Source organism: Haemaphysalis longicornis, unplaced genomic scaffold (assembly GCF_048455015.1).
Source record: "Haemaphysalis longicornis isolate Haplotype H1 unplaced genomic scaffold, Haemaphysalis longicornis Haplotype H1 scaffold_9, whole genome shotgun sequence".
Classification (NCBI taxonomy): domain Eukaryota; kingdom Metazoa; phylum Arthropoda; class Arachnida; order Ixodida; family Ixodidae; genus Haemaphysalis; species Haemaphysalis longicornis.
In genome coordinates, this window is record NW_027526460.1 from 167,926,527 (window position 1) to 167,946,672 (window position 20,146).

A 20,146-nucleotide genomic window follows, 5' to 3' on the forward strand; every position below is an offset into this window, starting at 1 on the left:
GGTCTTTCCAACAGCTAGCTCGCCGCCGGTTTCGGATGCGCGGAGTCCGATGTTGGGAACTGTAGGCTTAGCGCCGCGGCCGATATATCATCGCCGCTATCTTTACAGTCGCGAATGACAGTCCCTTTCTCGTATGTGAAAGTTTGTATCCGCAGTGACTGGATTTTAGCGATCGATGATCAAGATACCTGCCACAGCCTCGGCCGATTTTTGCGCGCAGGTATCGCCACCCTTCGGACGCTTGCCTCACCGTGCGGCAACGGGCCGACGGTGCCGGTACCGACGTCCGTGGTTGGTCGGCATAGATCGCGGCAGATATTTGAGCATCGCTTTAAAAATCACAGCTGATGACACCACCTAGCACAATTTTTCACCACATTAGCATCCACTTTCGCGAATGTGGAACTCCTTTTGCGCGATTAGTGTGATTTTAAAACGCGGCAACAAGGTGTTGCTGCCGCAACCTGCGCCGGTTCGAGCGGCCGGCGGGCAGGCACGGCGGACGTGGGTACGGAGTGTTTCTGCGAACAGTAAGCGCTTGATGATTTCCTGCTTCATCCATTTCTTGCGAACAAGTGAAACCAAGAAATTTAGCTCTGTGATCGTCGTAGCCTGCAATGTTGATCGGGGAAAGGAGCCGTAGCTTACGCTTGCACCTGGTTCGGTAGCATACCATCCGCATACACCACCACGCTCAAGTCGTTTGCGGGCATCCTTCCATGGTTGACACGATTATTGTATCAGGCTACACTGGCGGCAGCGTAGCCGGTAACAGCAACTATGGGTCGGGGGGTATATAAACCGTCGATACAACAAAGCTTCCCCTTTGCTGCTCAACCACTTGGGTGTGCGTGTCGTCTCTCGTCGGCTGATACAGGCCGGCGGCCAGGCACGGCGGACGTGGGTACGGAGTGTTTCTGCGAACAGTAAACGCTTAAAGATTTCCTGCTTCATCCATTTCTTGCGAACAAGTGAAACCAAGAAATTTAGCTCTGTGATCGTCGTAGCCTGCAATGTTGATCGGGGAAAGGAGCCGTAGCTTACGCTTGCACCTGGTTCGGTAGCATACCATCCGCATACACCACCACGCTCAAGTCGTTTGCGGGCATCCTTCCATGGTTGACACGATTATTGTATCAGGCTACACTGGCGGCAGCGTAGCCGGTAACAGCAACTATGGGTCGGGGGGTATATAAACCGTCGATACAACAAAGCTTCCCCTTTGCTGCTCAACCACTTGGGTGTGCGTGTCGTCTCTCGTCGGCTGATACAGGCCGGCGGGCAGGCACGGCGGACGTGGGTACGGAGTGTTTCTGCGAACAGTAAACGCTTAAAGATTTCCTGCTTCATCCATTTCTTGCGAACAAGTGAAACCAAGAAATTTAGCTCTGTGATCGTCGTAGCCTGCAATGTTGATCGGGGAAAGGAGCCGTAGCTTACGCTTGCACCTGGTTCGGTAGCATACCATCCGCATACACCACCACGCTCAAGTCGTTTGCGGGCATCCTTCCATGGTTGACACGATTATTGTATCAGGCTACACTGGCGGCAGCGTAGCCGGTAACAGCAACTATGGGTCGGGGGGTATATAAACCGTCGATACAACAAAGCTTCCCCTTTGCTGCTCAACCACTTGGGTGTGCGTGTCGTCTCTCGTCGGCTGATACAGGCCGGCGGCCAGGCACGGCGGACGTGGGTACGGAGTGTTTCTGCGAACAGTAAACGCTTAAAGATTTCCTGCTTCATCCATTTCTTGCGAACAAGTGAAACCAAGAAATTTAGCTCTGTGATCGTCGTAGCCTGCAATGTTGATCGGGGAAAGGAGCCGTAGCTTACGCTTGCACCTGGTTCGGTAGCATACCATCCGCATACACCACCACGCTCAAGTCGTTTGCGGGCATCCTTCCATGGTTGACACGATTATTGTATCAGGCTACACTGGCGGCAGCGTAGCCGGTAACAGCAACTATGGGTCGGGGGGTATATAAACCGTCGATACAACAAAGCTTCCCCTTTGCTGCTCAACCACTTGGGTGTGCGTGTCGTCTCTCGTCGGCTGATACAGGCCGGCGGCCAGGCACGGCGGACGTGGGTACGGAGTGTTTCTGCGAACAGTAAACGCTTAAAGATTTCCTGCTTCATCCATTTCTTGCGAACAAGTGAAACCAAGAAATTTAGCTCTGTGATCGTCGTAGCCTGCAATGTTGATCGGGGAAAGGAGCCGTAGCTTACGCTTGCACCTGGTTCGGTAGCATACCATCCGCATACACCACCACGCTCAAGTCGTTTGCGGGCATCCTTCCATGGTTGACACGATTATTGTATCAGGCTACACTGGCGGCAGCGTAGCCGGTAACAGCAACTATGGGTCGGGGGGTATATAAACCGTCGATACAACAAAGCTTCCCCTTTGCTGCTCAACCACTTGGGTGTGCGTGTCGTCTCTCGTCGGCTGATACAGGCCGGCGGCCAGGCACGGCGGACGTGGGTACGGAGTGTTTCTGCGAACAGTAAACGCTTAAAGATTTCCTGCTTCATCCATTTCTTGCGAACAAGTGAAACCAAGAAATTTAGCTCTGTGATCGTCGTAGCCTGCAATGTTGATCGGGGAAAGGAGCCGTAGCTTACGCTTGCACCTGGTTCGGTAGCATACCATCCGCATACACCACCACGCTCAAGTCGTTTGCGGGCATCCTTCCATGGTTGACACGATTATTGTATCAGGCTACACTGGCGGCAGCGTAGCCGGTAACAGCAACTATGGGTCGGGGGGTATATAAACCGTCGATACAACAAAGCTTCCCCTTTGCTGCTCAACCACTTGGGTGTGCGTGTCGTCTCTCGTCGGCTGATACAGGCCGGCGGCCAGGCACGGCGGACGTGGGTACGGAGTGTTTCTGCGAACAGTAAACGCTTAAAGATTTCCTGCTTCATCCATTTCTTGCGAACAAGTGAAACCAAGAAATTTAGCTCTGTGATCGTCGTAGCCTGCAATGTTGATCGGGGAAAGGAGCCGTAGCTTACGCTTGCAACTGGTTCGGTAGCATACCATCCGCATACACCACCACGCTCAAGTCGTTTGCGGGCATCCTTCCATGGTTGACACGATTATTGTATCAGGCTACACTGGCGGCAGCGTAGCCGGTAACAGCAACTATGGGTCGGGGGGTATATAAACCGTCGATACAACAAAGCTTCCCCTTTGCTGCTCAACCACTTGGGTGTGCGTGTCGTCTCTCGTCGGCTGATACAGGCCGGCGGCCAGGCACGGCGGACGTGGGTACGGAGTGTTTCTGCGAACAGTAAACGCTTAAAGATTTCCTGCTTCATCCATTTCTTGCGAACAAGTGAAACCAAGAAATTTAGCTCTGTGATCGTCGTAGCCTGCAATGTTGATCGGGGAAAGGAGCCGTAGCTTACGCTTGCACCTGGTTCGGTAGCATACCATCCGCATACACCACCACGCTCAAGTCGTTTGCGGGCATCCTTCCATGGTTGACACGATTATTGTATCAGGCTACACTGGCGGCAGCGTAGCCGGTAACAGCAACTATGGGTCGGGGGGTATATAAACCGTCGATACAACAAAGCTTCCCCTTTGCTGCTCAACCACTTGGGTGTGCGTGTCGTCTCTCGTCGGCTGATACAGGCCGGCGGCCAGGCACGGCGGACGTGGGTACGGAGTGTTTCTGCGAACAGTAAACGCTTAAAGATTTCCTGCTTCATCCATTTCTTGCGAACAAGTGAAACCAAGAAATTTAGCTCTGTGATCGTCGTAGCCTGCAATGTTGATCGGGGAAAGGAGCCGTAGCTTACGCTTGCAACTGGTTCGGTAGCATACCATCCGCATACACCACCACGCTCAAGTCGTTTGCGGGCATCCTTCCATGTTTGACACGATTATTGTATCAGGCTACACTGGCGGCAGCGTAGCCGGTAACAGCAACTATGGGTCGGGGGGTATATAAACCGTCGATACAACAAAGCTTCCCCTTTGCTGCTCAACCACTTGGGTGTGCGTGTCGTCTCTCGTCGGCTGATACAGGCCGGCGGCCAGGCACGGCGGACGTGGGTACGGAGTGTTTCTGCGAACAGTAAACGCTTAAAGATTTCCTGCTTCATCCATTTCTTGCGAACAAGTGAAACCAAGAAATTTAGCTCTGTGATCGTCGTAGCCTGCAATGTTGATCGGGGAAAGGAGCCGTAGCTTACGCTTGCAACTGGTTCGGTAGCATACCATCCGCATACACCACCACGCTCAAGTCGTTTGCGGGCATCCTTCCATGTTTGACACGATTATTGTATCAGGCTACACTGGCGGCAGCGTAGCCGGTAACAGCAACTATGGGTCGGGGGGTATATAAACCGTCGATACAACAAAGCTTCCCCTTTGCTGCTCAACCACTTGGGTGTGCGTGTCGTCTCTCGTCGGCTGATACAGGCCGGCGGCCAGGCACGGCGGACGTGGGTACGGAGTGTTTCTGCGAACAGTAAACGCTTAAAGATTTCCTGCTTCATCCATTTCTTGCGAACAAGTGAAACCAAGAAATTTAGCTCTGTGATCGTCGTAGCCTGCAATGTTGATCGGGGAAAGGAGCCGTAGCTTACGCTTGCACCTGGTTCGGTAGCATACCATCCGCATACACCACCACGCTCAAGTCGTTTGCGGGCATCCTTCCATGGTTGACACGATTATTGTATCAGGCTACACTGGCGGCAGCGTAGCCGGTAACAGCAACTATGGGTCGGGGGGTATATAAACCGTCGATACAACAAAGCTTCCCCTTTGCTGCTCAACCACTTGGGTGTGCGTGTCGTCTCTGATCGGCTGATACATGGCGCAGCCGGCAGCCGAATTATCGCCGTAATGTTGCAACCCGCTTCGGACAGCTTTGCAAAAATGGATGCACTACGTCAGACGCCACCACTCGTGTGCTCGGGCAACCTCGAGGTAAACTGGACGCGATTCCGGCAGCGCCTCGACATCTTCATGTTAGCGACTGGATTCTCCACAAAGAAGCCCGCCGAGAAAGTCGCGCTGCTCCTGCACGTTGCCGGCGAAGAGGCGCTTGAGGTGTACAGCACCTTCAAGTTTTCCGACGGAGAGTCCCGTGACGACTACGATGTGGTTGTGAAAAAGTTCGAGGAGTACTGTGTCCCAAAGAAAAATGAGATCTACGAGCGCTACGTGTTCGGAACAAGGCAGCAAGCGGAAGGTGAGCCCTTTGAGCAATTTCTTCGTGACCTGAAAATCAAGGTTCAGTCTTGCGGTTTTTCAAGTATGGCGGAGTCTATGTTGAGGGACCAGGTCGTCTATAGAATCCGTGACAAAAAGCTGCGAACAAAGCTGCTCAAGGAAACGGATCTGACGCTGGAAACAGCCGTTCGTTTTTGTCAAGCAACGGAAGCCGCAGATAGGCAAAACATGGTATGGAATGATCGAGAGAAGTGCGTAGACGTCCTGCGGCCGGAGAAGTGTGTCGATGCCGCGCGGCCGGAAAAGCACAGGGTCCGGCGCTCAAGATGCACAAGGTGTAACACACTGCACGATGACCGAGCCTGCCCAGCCTTCGGGAAAACGTGCTTTCGGTGCGGTAAGAGCAATAATTTTGTCGCCCGCTGCCCTGCAAAGCCCAAGAGCCGGCAGAGCTGCTGCATAACTGCAACGGACCAAGCGCGTGGGAAAGCAGCTAGCTCGTACCAAGAGAACACTGCCAGTGACGAGTCGTCAGGGGAGTTTGACATCCAGGATGTTGGAGTGTGTACGATTGCGTCGCGTCCAGAGTGGCTTCTTACGGTTGGTGTGGGTGCAACAGGCAAACTCTCCTTGAAAGTCGACACCGGGTCGCAGGCCAACCTGTTGCCCTATTCGCTGTACAGGAAGCTCAGCAAGAATGCTTCTGTCCGGCCCAGCCCAGCAACACTTCGAAGCTACACGGGAGGCATAATCAAGCACATAGGCCTGGTTACTCTCCAGCTGAAGATGAACGGCACCACAGCGCCAGTAGACTTCTTCGTGGTCAAGATTGGACATCAAGCCCTGCTTGGCCTGGAAACTAGCGAAAAACTCGGCGTAGTATCGAGAGTCGACTCTGTCAAGGAGGAAGACATTGTTAGTCAGTTTCCGGACGTGTTCTCAGGAACTGGTTGTTTGGGCCGCCCCTACCACCTAACTCTGCACGAGGGAGCCCAGCCAATAGTCCAGCCAGCACGGCCTGTGCCCCAAGCCCTGAGGACGCCACTGAAATCGGAGCTGGATCGCATGGAGCTGGATCGCATGGCCGGGAACTTTGCATCATACGCAAAGTTCCCGGCCCAGCGAATGGGTAAGCCCACTCGTGTTGATAAGGAAAAAGGATGGCTCGCTCAGAGTGTGCATGGATCCGCCGGAGCTAAACCAGAACCTAAAGCGAGAGCACTATCAGTTGTCCAGGCGCGAAGACATCGAATCTGACCTGGCCGGAGCCACTGTTTTCACTACTCTTGATGCTAAAGCTGGATTTCACCAAGTGCCACTCGATCCCAGTTCGCCTGAAATCTGCACCTTCGGAACACCGTTTGGCCGGTACTGTTTTCTACGGCTACCATTTGGCATAGCCTCAGCGCCAGAGGTGTTTCAGAGAGTGTTGCCCGAGATTTTTGAGGGCATAGAGGGTGTTCGCGTCTACATAGACGATATCCTCATCTGGGGTCGAAACCAAGCAGAACATGATGAAAGGTTGCTACGTGTGCTCGAAGCGGCACGCAAAGCAGGGTTAACCTTTAATCGGAACAAGTGTAAATTCGCTCACAGCTCGGTCTGTTTCCTGGGAGATGTCATCAGTGCTGAAGGCATCACACCCAACCCAAGTTTGGTCTGTGGTCTGACCCACATGCTCACTGAGGGAGAAGAAGGCCCTGCGTCGCTTATTGGGTATGATCAACTACTTTCGGAAGTACGTTCCAAACTTAGCACAGAAAACGAAGAACCTCCGTAGCCTGACCCGCGAGGACTCGGAATTTGAGTGGCTTCCCCCTCACGAAGAGGAACTTGCCGAGTTGATGGACATACTCTCGCAGCCACCAGTGTTGGCAGTGTTCGATCCTTTGAAAGCCACAAAGATATCCACTGATGCCTCACCCACAGGCCTCGGAGCAGTGCTCTTACAGTTGCATGGAGAAATCTGGCGGCCAGTGTCCTATGCATCGAGGGCACTCTCGGACCCTGAGACACGTTATGCGCAAATTGAAAAGGAGGCTTTGGGCTTGGTGTTCGGCTGTGAAAGGTTTCATCATTTTGTGTATGCTGCTGACTTCACCCTTGAAACAGACCACCAGCCATTAATCGCAATTTCAAAAAAGGGTTTGAATGACATGCCTCCCAGGCTGCAGAGATTCTTCGTAAGGTTGTTGAAGTATACTTTCACCTTGCAGTATGTTCCTGGCTCGCAGCTCGTCCTGGCTGATACGCTGTCCCGGCAGAAAACTCACATCCCCAGAGAGCCGAACGACCTCGCAGTGGACATCGAGGTGCATGCCACCCATGTCCTCTTCGACCTGGTAGCGCCAATGACCCTCGACAAACTCGTCACAGAGACCCAACATGACCCCATTCTCCAACAGGTGATATCGGCGTTGTCAAACAATAGCCCAGTTGATGGCTTGTACAGACAATTCTATGCCGAATCGACCGTTGTCAATGGAGTATTGTTCAAAGGCAGCCGTGTTGTCGTGCCTTCATCAATGCGAGCCGACATGCTAAAACGGTTGCACGAAGGTCACCTGGGCATCTCCAAGTGTAAAGCTTGAGCAAGGAAACTCATGTTTTGGCCGGGGATGAATGCGGACATTGTGGCCTTTGCCAACAGATGCTCAGCGTGCAAGGCAGTTGCTTATAAACTGCCACAGGAGCCATTCCGGATTCGTGAGGTACCCAAACACCCATGGAGCAGGGTAGGTGTTGACCTACTTGAGTATGCCCATCAGACCTATCTTGTGGTATACGACGCACAGTCAAACTTTTTGGAGCTAGAAAAGTTGCAGAACGCAACTGCGGCAGAAGTCGTAGATAAGCCGAAGGCAATCTTTTCCCGTCATGGCATGGAGGTGAATTCGGACAATGGCCCTCAATTCACCTCGCGCGAGTTCAGTCAGTTTGTGGCCAAATACGAGTTCTGTCATGTTACGTCAAGTCCTCGTTATCCCCAGTCTAATGGCCTCGCAGAAAAGGGCGTGCAAGTGGCAAAACGTATCTTGCGTAAATGTGCTCTGACTGGCGATGATCACTGGCTGGGTGTGCTGAACTATAGAACAATGCCCTTGGAGGACGGACGGTCACCCAGCGAACTACGCATGGGCAGGAGGCTTAGTACTAGGCTTCCCGACTTTGGAAAGGCAAGGGGGACTCAAGTGAAAAAGCACAAGCAGATAATGCAGGGCTGTTGTCTCTCGCAACTGCAACCTGGTGACGTAGTTCGTTTACAGAGCGATGTGGGATGGACCCCAAAGCCCGGGTGTTGGAGGAATGCTCACCCCGCGCGTACCGCCTGGTAACTGATACTGGCCGTTGCTTTCGCAGGAACAGGAGACACCTGCTTCGTACAGAGGAGTCCCTAGACGACACCTTGAGCTACACTGACTCCAGCATTCCACCACAGCAGGAAATCCTCAAGCTGCTCGAACCCAGCCAGCCAGTACCGAACCCAGAAGATGTAGACCATCTTGCCCAATCCTTGCTAGGGGTCACCACTCCTACACAACAGTCACAGCCTGTACCAAGGAGATCGACCAGACCTCGAAAGCCCCGCGTCAAGCTTGACTATGATGAACGGTTCAACCAAATTCCGTAATTCTTAAAATGAAGGAAGATGTATCAGGCTACACTGGCGGCAGCGTAGCCGGAAACAGCAACTATGGGTCGGGGGGTATATAAACCGTCGATACAACAAAGCTTCCCCTTTGCTGCTCAACCACTTGGGTGTGCGTGTCGTCTCTCATCGGCTGATACAGGCCGGCGGCCAGGCACGGCGGACGTGGGTACGGAGCGTTTCTGCGAACAGTAAACGCTTGATGATTTCCTGCTTCATCCATTTCTTGCGAACAAGTGAAACCAAGAAATTTAACACTGTGATTGTCGTAGCCTGCAATGTTGATCGGGGAAAGGAGCCGTAGCTTACGCTTGCACCTGGTTCGGTAGCATACCATTCGCATACACCACCACGCTGAAGTCGTTTGCGGGCATCCTACCATGGTTGACACGATTATAAAGTCCCCATGAGGTCAAACTACGCTTCACGCACTGATAATTAACGTCAAACGCCGAAAATTAACACGGAAATACACTTAGTAGGCGCGCCCTAAACGAAATGTCACGCGCTGCAAGCCAACCACGCAGCAAGGTAGGAACGGGGATCCTACAAGTGATGTTAAAACGATCGCAGCGCCGGCCTCCCCAGTGGTGGCCCTCGCGGCCAATAGCTGAGTGCAACCACGGCCTCCGCGATCTGCTGCCGGCGGCGCGCCGGTGCTCCGGCCGTCCCATTCGGCGCGTCCCCCAGCAAAAACATCTAATTTGGCTAACTCCGCAACGCGCCGCGAGGTGGCGCTGTTATCCGATGGTTCGGCAGCTTGCACCGACTCCCCTGGCCGGCTTTGTGGGGCCTGAGTTGCTGCGTGTTTTCACGGCCGGAATTCGCGTAACTGTGTTGCAGCTTTATTTTTGTTGAGCTGACAAAGCGAACTACCGGGTCATGAAGTCCGCTTGTATCAGAAGCTTGGAGGAACAGCACTGAAATGTTAATTGCGCTGTGATTGCTGCGCTTGAACGGTGCAGGACATTTCCGTGCGGACATTCAGGTGCGCGGATATTTGGGTGCGAAAACTTCTCGGCTACAGAACTATTGGGTGCTTGCTGGTTGGGACAGCAGTTATATTTTTATTTTCGCATAGGGTGGATTATGGACAACAATCGAGCGCAGTGGTTGCATTTTTATATTGGCGCCGTGTTTGATTTTGCCAGTTATTTTTAGAAATTGAACATTTGTATATTTTTGCTTGATACCTCGTCCAAGGAACACCTGTTATGCAGCATATTGATTATATTCTTACACACATGCCTTTTTTTTTTAATTTACAAGATTTCAATTTATATTCGCTTTTTGCGGCGTGCAACACAGCTAACAATTAGCCGCCGTTTACGATGGTGATATTCCTTATTTATGCAGTTTTCTCTAAACGAGAGACACACTGTCACTATCTAAAGAAAGCAGCATTACAAACATTCGGTTGCCCCCCAAAACGCAGAAAATCTTACGAGGAGTTTTATGGAGACACTAAAATGATTTTGCAAACACTGTTGTCGCCACCTTTTTTTTTTCATACGGAGAAGTCTCGCATATTTTCGTGTGGAAGAACGGGCCTCTGAAAACAGCTGCAGTGTGTACATGTCCAAAGTAAACATGAAACCTGTCATCATTGCTTTACACATGGATGGGCTTCGATATCAGTAATTGAAAATTTAAATGTCTTTAGTCTTGGGTCCAAAATAGGGAATATTGGGCTTGCCTGTGGTCACCGTAATACGTTTAAGAATACAATGAAATCGAGGTGCATCTGACTTCAAGTTGTTTTATTTGTTGCGACTGAAATTGAAACTGTAACTTGCTTAACGCACATGTGTAAAACAGATTGCCATATCTTTGAGGCTACCGCTCAAGGTAATACTCTTTAAATGTGTTAATCCTAAAAATATGGCGGGTGCTTCCACCCAACAGGCATTGATTCGAAGGCCAGATAAGAGCGCAGCCATCCGTCGTGCGTATGACGCGATCGCGCCCCGCGCTCTACTGAACTGCATTGACCATGCAGATTATATAAAGTACGTAAGCCTGGATAAGAAATACCTGAAAAATAATAACCTTTTAGCGAACCGAACGTTATTTAAGCCCCAGAAATTTTCCGCTGGTAGTAGGGAATATTGTCCTTGTGTCGAAGGCGTCATGCGGCACATGTTAAAGAAGTCGCATAGCTGCAATCGTAGGTAAAATAAATTCATTATTATCAGGTTCTATGAGTCGCTTTGCATCCATAACATCAGCTATGCTTTCTTTTTATTGCGATACGAAGCGCGAAAGTTGACGAAACACCATTTCGAGAAGCGTTGCAGCATACCCGGCTTTCGTTTCAACCACCGGCTCCGCGCGCCGCGGTGCGGCGGAAAACGGCGAAACGGCCTCTTCGGAATTACGCTCTCTCCGGGCGATTGGGACGGCCGGAGCAACGGCGCGCCGCGGGCAGCCGATCGCGGAGGCCGTGGTGCAACCAGCTTGAAAAAAATTGAAGGGAAATGGAAGGCATAAATGTCAGCTTCAAATATTCCTCAGCAAACAAGTCAGTGTTACCCCTAAAACAAAAGGTGAGAGAGCTATGTAAGGTATGATCTTTTAATAAAAAAATTATGAAGCCTTTGTGCCCCTTGAAGGATGATCAATTGCAGTCGCAGTGGGATAAGCATCGTCCAGTTCACACGATTGTCTACAGGCGCAAGGAAACAAGTGGTCTCTCAGATGTGAGCCGTTACAACCTGCTTGGTGCTAACGCAGTCCACTTTGGGAGAGATGTGAAAGCGTGCGGACGAAGCGATCCGGTCCTGCCAGTCATGAAGAACTTCCAGCGGCAAGTTCGGAAATCCCAGTCAGGTGCAACGGCCAGGTCTCCGACGACGGGGGAGGGGGGCCGCCAGCTCTGCTGTGTCTCCAACCTCGCACCACTAGTGCGAGCTGCGTCATTTCTTTAACCTTCGCCATCTTTATCCCGTGTTCAAAATAGCCACTATGTCTCGCCGCTATAGTTGTTTGTTTCACCATCCTCCGCCGCGCTTTTCTGAACCTTTTTTGGTAACCTTGGGCTGTGAAACGAAACGGCTGAAGCAAGGTCTCTTTCCCTTCCCAGTAATCTGTACTCGGTCGTAGGTACACCCTCTTGCGACCCGATCTTTAGCAGAAGTAGTTCCTTCTCCTTTTCCGTGGCTTCTTTTTCTATTTCCGTGGATTCTCCCTCTCTCTCTTATTTCGCGGCTTCTCGGCGGCTCTTGCGGCGCGTTGCTTTGAACGTTTACTCTCGACCCACGCCCTAAGCTCTTATCCCGCCAACGCCAGATGAGTTCCCATCGCGGTTAACTTCACGAAATCTACGCCTTCTGGGATAACGTTACAGGCGCATTTGTGGCTTGCTGATGATTCCTTTCAGCTGAAATCATTTCTTAAAGGGGCCGTGAAAACAAACTTCAACTTAGGTTCATTTGAAAGGTTGCCTCGTTATAATTTCACTGACATCAATTTTAACGCAAACTTTACTCGAATAAGCTATACAGCTAGGGAATAAGAGAACGGCTGTGACGGTCACCTTAATTCATTTTATTTGCCATGACTTGTAATGAGTTTTAATGAGTTTTACATTACTCATTAATGTAATGAGTTTTAGCTTTGAAGTATCGGGCAGTTTTTTTCTATTGGATTTCATGCAAAATTTCCGGGACCAGCACATTACTCCGATTAAGAGAAAATTCCAATTAAGCGACTGCAAATGATCGAAAGGCGACTGTATACAGTCTATTTCCAGAAACGATAGCTCTAATGCGTAGCATTGTTGCGTTCCCCCACGATCTAACGTTCTGTATTTGCACACAAAAGGGATCATTTGCGGAGATAATATATTTAAACGTTAAATAAAAATTGTTGGTGCAATTGAATTTGAATGCTGCTCAAAAATGCGTAATTGATTAAGTTGAGGCACTCCATCGCTATACAGTAAATGGACATACCTGAATAAAAGCAGCAAATAAAAAGTATCCACAAATGCGATTGCCCAACCCATTTGGCCACTCGTAGACAAATATGGACATGCGAAACTCACAATAAAGAAAGCGGCGTAAGAATGCGTTCGCATGATTACACGATTCTTTGACTTCCAGCCCATCCTTTGCAACTATCGACGCGAAAATGTTGGTCTGTCTCTTACCTGAGTAAGCGAGAAATGTCGCTGGTGGTTGAGTGAATGAATGCGCTTTGTTGTTCGCTTATTACCGCAAAAGGGGACCAACCAGTCACCAACCAATCGTGGATCGCCTCTGGGTCACCTGAGTCACCAAGTGGGTCCCGGAGCAGCGACGAGGGACGCACACATGCGTAGTTGGCCGACCCATGGGAGCAAAAATAAAGGGAGCGCACCCCTGGGTGTGGCGCAGTGGAAAGAACACGGGGGAGAGCGGGAAGGAGGAATGCAGAAGTGGGGTGTGAAGGAGGAGCGGCGAGAAGGGGAGGACACGGAATAAATTTAGAGAATAGAACCGTAGCAGGAGCAGGGCAACTGAGGCGGGTAGAAGGAAAAAGGCTTCATTCTGGAGCGCCATTTGCAGCGAAGCATCACAAAGGCGGCCAATTTACTTGTGGGAACTCACGATTTATTTAATAAATGTTCACAGAAACGTAATATAGAAACAAAACAACAAGCAAAGTTACATTATTGCTTCACTGAAGAGAACAAAAAGCACTTCAGCGCGTCTCAAGCGCGTCGATTAACATGAAGTTAAGCATACACTTCAACGTATTCGCAACTTGCAGAAACAGGGCGGAATGCACTGATGAGTTAGAATCCTCGCTCAAGATAATATCTCCTGCGTGGATGGCCAGCAGAAGCCGTCCATTCCACTCGCCATGTCGAGAAGCAGCAGGGCGTACTACATACCGCGTCAACTTTACGCCGCACTGTATTCGCGCGAAGCGAAGCAGTGTGCCGACATTCCAACCATCTGCATTCGACGACAACGTTTTTTTCAAACACCCGAAACTCACAAAAATATTCCCGCTGCATGCTGTCGCTCGCTTCGCACGAGGTTCCTTTTACGAAGGAGCAGCTTGTAAATAGAACCGGGACGCCCAGGTCATCGCGGATAGCCTTTAAGGCTACGCCTCTACCAAAGAGCCACAATCCGTGACACACTGTAGCTTATGACTAGCTGAGCTCTGGTTATAAGGGGTCGTACACTTGCGTAGGGGGGTCATTATATCATTTATTTTCGCGCACCGTGCTCTTGTTTGACAGAGGAAAGATCTCAAGTTTGCTTAACTGACAGCAAAGAATCAGCAGGCGCCGTGGAGGCGCGGTGAACAAGAGAACAAGACGCATTCTGGTGAACAAAAAAGTCACGACGCCGGGGAGAGGACAGATGGTTTTGAATGCGTGTAGCTTTTTCATCTATACTTTATTTTGCAGCCGCCAAAATGTGTTTTGACCAACCATGATAATCTTGGTTAACCATTTTAAGCCCTCCTCTTTTGAAGTAAGCGGAACAGAAATATTTTAGTATAACGAGGCCTGCGTTCTGAAGGCATAAAAAAATAACCTTGTTTTTTTCATAAGAAAGCTCTTGGCTATAAAATCGCCTTTATACTCACTGAGTCATATACTCTTAGTATACCAGGCCTAAGCTAGGTTTCTTGGTTATGCCTATAACGCAGGATACATGTTCATTCGGATACGTTAAATGGAGTGACATTAGCAGTGCTCTCCTAAGTCATTTAAGCTAGTGTCGAAATGCTTTGAACAATACTTCGGTTATTGCTCATCTGCACAGCATAAACCGACAGTAGTTATCACATACAGTAAACTCCCGTTAGGACCAACTTAAAGAGACCGCTAAAATTTGTTCGTTTTACGAGAAATTCGTCTAAACCGGACTTCTTTTTGCATCGTGCACCTTACTAGAAGCGAAAGTGTTGTTCGTCTTAGCAGTGAAATTCGTCCTAACGGAGTTTGTGAAGTATAATCTGAGCGGGTCCATTACTCGCCAGCCTAGTAAGAAAAGTCATCTCAACTCTACAGAAGTGTTTTAAAAGACTTCCGTGTAGGCTACGTTCTTTTTCGGTCAACACTTTTTCGGTCTTTCTCGCGAGAACAGAAAGGTATAGGCTTCACAGAAGGTACAAATTTTTCACTCAGAAATTACAAACAATAGACTAGTTCGTAACGCGGACGAATATTGGCAGAACTATCCTTTCCAAGCAGTAGGCGCCTACGAGGTCACATCCCAATTGTCAGAGCCCTCAGTGTACGATTCACCCTACGCACACAGCCTCGGAGCGCCACCAAGGTATCGAGAAGAGTGTGCAACACTGGGCAGCAGGCAGCACTAGAACTGGCTCGCGTTACGCTTGCGCTTCTTGTGTTCTTCGAGTGTGCATTACCTCGTCAACAACTGTGTGAGCACGTCCTGTTGAGTGTACCAATGGTTTCTTTAGAGGCGATCCACTCGACGGACCGAGAACGCTGGCCGACCAATCACGTGACGCGGCATCATGGTACACCGTGGTCCGATTCGGCGCACAGCTCATCCACAAGGCGCAGCACACCGCGAAATGGCCGACCGTCTGAACTCTCAAAAGAGAAAGTCGAACACAGGATCCGCTCGGCCTCGATAACATGTCGAAACGTACAAACCTTTTGATGGTAAGTTGCGCTTGCTGTGAACACAGAGACGGGCACGGGAAAAAACGTGGACTTTCACGAGAAGACGGCGCACTAACAGCTGATTTATTCGGAACGATACAAAAACATATATATATATATAGAACAACACGGGAAAAACACATGCGTTACCGAGGGGGTTGATTGCGTAACTGGCTGCAAGAGATTTGCAAAGGGTTCAGGCTGGACTTTTAGAGAAACCGTCGATTGCCTCCATGACAGTGTACTTGCGCTGCTGCAGTCCCACAAAACAGGAGATTTCGCCGTTCTTGAAGAATCGCAGTATCAAGAGAAGGCAGAAGCAGCCATCACCAAGAACTCCCAGCGAGAGGAGGGTAAAAGATGCGAACCTGAAAAAGATGCGAACGTCCGCCAAAAGTTGTGCAATGAGTTGCGTCTAGACCATCTGGCCAAAGCAATCGAGAGCAGCACGCAGGTCAGTCTTCGCCCTTTCTTCACCCTCAAGACTCACAAGGAGGGTGAACCTTTTAGGACAACGTAGAGGACAAAGGCACTTGGCAGAGGAATGTTGCCACTTTCCTTCAGAGGCACTTGAAAAGTCGTCAATTGATGATCCCTTTTCGATAAGAAGCTCTGATGAAGTTGTGTACTACCTAAAAGACAGCCCCGGTATGAACTGGTTCTCAGTTGACGTGCAAGGCCTATTCTGCAGCGTACCCCAAGACAATGTTTTGTTATCGCTGAAGCAAAATAGTGATGTTTATGGGTATGTGCGATTTGAAAACGAAGTGGGCCTTTCCTCCACGAACTTCTTGTATTTACACTCGTTGTACATTTGTCACCAAGGGTCTGTTTTCTCGCAACAAGATGGGGTGCCAATTGGCTCTTGCATCGCGCCAGTGCTTTGTAACCTATACCTTGCGCGTAGCGACAGAGAGCTGCAGGATTCTTTGAAGGTATTCCAGGGGTATAAGTGTTTTCGTTATGTTGACGATTTTCTAGTGTGCATACCATCCAGTAGCAATGTTCACGACGTTTGTATAGGTATTTTGGGAATATTTAAGGCTGCCCACTGCGGTCTCCAGTTTACGAACTTCCTTTCAATGACTGCTTGCAATTTTTAGATCTTAGCCTCAAAAAATGTTCCGAACCCACTTGCTGGTCCAGTCGAACCCGGACAGAAAAGGGCTTACTCCCTTTCGATTCTGCCCATGCAAAGCTAATCAAGCGTGGAATCGCGTTTTCGTGTCTCTCGAACGCGGCCAAAAAATCCTGCCCCCACCGTATCACGGAAAACCTTAGCTTCCAAGTCAACCGGCTAAAGAAAAGTGGTTATCGAGACGCGTTGCTAGTTTCTGTTGCAGAAAAAGTCCAGAGAACAGTTGTCAAAGGAAAAGGTGTAGAAATAGGGAAAGAACGCCTGCGACCTGCCGTCTTGTAATACGTCAACGGCGTTCCACACAGGTTAAAAAAAAGTCGGAGGAAAGCATAAAGTACCAGTTGTTTTCACCGCACCTTTAAAGCTCGGTGGCTTTTGTAAGGCTTCGCAGTTAGGAAAAGAAAAGGGCGCATCTAAGGCAAAATGCAAGGTACGGCACGTGCGCAAATTTGTGAATTGCGCTCAGGGTGTTGTATATAAGATTCCTTTGTCTTGCGGTCGTTTCTGCATCGGACAATCAGGCCGATGTATCCACGAAAGACTGCGTGAACACAGATATGCCTGCCAACAGGTCATCACAGTGGGAAATCTTGCGGCACACAGTGGGAGGTGCAAGTGTGAGGTCGCGTTTACCACCATTTTGTTCCGCGCTAAAGACAAAATGTCCCGTGAGATGTACGAAGCGGTTTCAATATCAGGACGTGAGGGGGAATGCATGAGCACTCCTTCGATTGCGCTCAGTCAGCGTGATATTCATTTTTTAACGACTCTAGGTGCTTCGACCACCGCTATTTTTATCTGTATATTTCACCCGTCTGACTTCCCTTCCCCATCTATCTGGATTTGTTGTAGCAATCTGTGTTGTCCTATGTATATGTTTTTGTATTGTTCCGGATAAATCAGTTGTTAGTGCGCCGTCTTCTCGTGAAAGTCTACGTTTTTTTCCCGTGCCAGTCTCTGTGTTCACAGCAAGCGCAACTTACCTCCAAAAGCATGTAACACCAACTAGCGCGACATCAAGCTTTAGCGTACAAACCTTCACGAAACAGTTTAGCACCACTAGAGCAGCCAGCCGCGCTCACGCAGCCGCCGGCGTCGTTCGCACGAAGGCGACGGGAACAGCGGCGACGACGAGGCCAGCTTGTCACAGCTGGCCACCGCTTGTCGGGGCGGAACTCTTGCCTTAAACGAACATTCCACATCCGTGAACAAGATGGATAATGATGGCTAGCGTTGCACTAGTAAGAGTCGTATGAGTCGCTAGTAAAAGCTCGGATTAAGTATGCGTCCCGATAGTAGGTGTAGACTACCCCACCCTAGGTGATCGACAGGCTCTTCCTGTTTTGGCGCAAGCGGACCAGGCACCGGCCACGCTTGTTGATATCGCCGCCAAAACTGAACAGGGGCGGCGCTTAGCTCAGCTAACCCTGAGCTAAGCGAAAGCTCGGCTTAGCATGGTCACTTCTGGGTTTCCATTGGTGAACCGCACATTTCGCAGTATTTATTTAACATTCGTCCAAAGCCTGCCTTTGTCTACGGTCGTGGTCCCGCTTCCGGCGCTTTCCGAGCCGATCGGCTCATTCTCCGGCGCTATCTTGGCATCCCTCGCTTGGCGATATCCGCGGGTGCTTAGAGAACGGCCTGGTGCCACCGCTCTCGTCCATTGCCATGCTCGCATGAGCGCGGTGAGTCACGTGGCCAGGCGGCGAACCAGCTGCGGAAAGAGCATGCGCCAAGCATGCACTGGCTGCGGCGCCGGGCGCGCGTAGCGGACGCTGCTGGCGGCGCAGCTAGGCCCGGAGGGTCACGTGATGCGTTGCCAATGCTACGGCTAGAGTGAACTAGAATATTGGACAATATTCTAGTTCACTGTACTACGGCGCAGCTGCAGTCAAATCCTCCGCGACGGTGAAATCGCTCGACGAAATCAGTAAAGCTTTCCTTCAAAAGCCTCCGCCAACTGCTGGACCGCGAGCGCCGCGGTCTTGCGCGGTCAGACGTTGGAGCGCACAAACTGGTGACGTCCTATCACGTGATGCGCTCACCGCGCTCCAACAGAGCCATCTGGCCTGTCTTGTGGATCGGCCTGTAAGGACGCGTGTACCACCTCCATGTAGCCTGTTTATTCCGATTCTCTAGCTTGCTCAGCCGAAAACAAATGCTGTTATACGAGAGGGTTTACTGGTTCCATCTCGTATTTCCCTTTGTGCAGTGTTCGCTGTCCCCTCCACTTAATCCCTTCGCAACTGTCGTAGAGGCTGTTATTTGTCGTTTCCTTCTACCATTATGTCTAGCTTCACACATCTCTTCTGCTTTCCGAGACAGGAGTTTGAGAAGGCGAGAAGAGTTTTGGCGGTATTCAGTCGCAGCTACAAATACACTCGAAGTAGTCGTGGGCAGCCTACACATTTGCTGGCCTCTCGCTAGAAGCACCATTCTTGAGAATCCCAGCTCTCGTGCTTGCGTACAGGGGTTACCCTTCCCGTGTTCCTCAAGCATGACTGACCCCACATTTGACTCGATGTACTCGCGGGCACAGCTTTCATTAGCAGAACCAACGGAGCTGCGGTGTGCTCGAACGGAACCATGCAGCATGACAGACGCGCAAAATGAAACACTCTCGTGCGATTCACATTCAGGTCAGTAGAGTAGCATTTTACAGTTGTAATAATAGAAATTCTAACTACACCGGTTTTCTGGGTTTTTGTAATTGTTCGAAGGCTTCTCACCGGCCGGAATTCCAAGCGTTCACCTGAATGCACCGGAGCTAGATCCACGCGTGCAGCATCGCCCTGCCGAGGGGTCGGAATTTGGAACTGCGCTTTCGGTCCTGCTGGATGTGGAAGCGACTACGGAATGAGGCTGAAAGTGGGCAGCCAACGCAAGCGAGTGAGTCAACAGGAGGAGACCCGGTGTGCGCTCTATTTTCCCGCGGAGGCAGTACAAGCGAATCAAGGGTGGCCGGTAAGCGTGTGCATCCCGCGTGCACGCGGCAGGGCCGCACTATCAGGTAGGCGCCAGGAAAGTACATCTCCGCAGTCTAAATCAAGCTCGTCACAAACTTTACTTTTTTAGCTGCTCCTCTAAAAGCAAGTGTGCGCATTTGTGCTCCTACAACGAGTTTTATAGGGCAAGGTGCTCAAGCGTATCTTCTTGCAACTTCGAGGTGCGTGTCTTGAAGGTTGGCTCTCTTCAAAGTTGCGCGGTCATGCGAACGTGACAGCTATTTTAGTGCTGAACACGTGGGGTTACATCAGTCCGCGAAAACGACGCATTGGCTGTCATATTTTACATATACCAAGAGACCGCTTTAGATATCTGCTCACTGAGACTTATTGTGCGGACTAGTATTGTATTGAAATATTCTATGCAAAAAGTGGGCACTTAAAATACTGCCCCCATGACACGTTTTCTTTCGTTCTTTTGCAAAACTTGGTGAGAACGTCTGACCCAAAGCTAATAAACACGCTGATTTAACAGGAGCAGAACGCTGAAGGTGAAAAATGCGTGGAACAGTGTTTGGAG

General features: G+C 50.3%; 1 protein-coding gene and 1 long non-coding RNA gene across 2 annotated transcripts in view; one reads left to right on the forward strand and one right to left on the reverse strand.

The window, feature by feature from the left end:
- The first annotated feature begins 7,022 nt into the window (after window positions 1-7,022).
- Window positions 7,023-8,948, forward strand: LOC144152206 (uncharacterized). The gene is made up of 2 exons (XR_013319095.1): window positions 7,023-7,602; window positions 8,558-8,948. It is a non-coding gene; the product is annotated as an uncharacterized LOC144152206 (long non-coding RNA).
- Window positions 8,949-13,429: 4,481 nt separating this feature from the next.
- LOC144153055 (uncharacterized) overlaps window positions 13,430-20,146 on the reverse strand; it is a 104,834-nt gene continuing 98,117 nt past the window's right edge. The window contains exon 4 of the transcript XR_013319289.1: window positions 13,430-15,851. The gene's annotated coding sequence lies outside the window, so the exon portion shown is untranslated. The remainder of the gene's footprint in view (window positions 15,852-20,146) is intronic.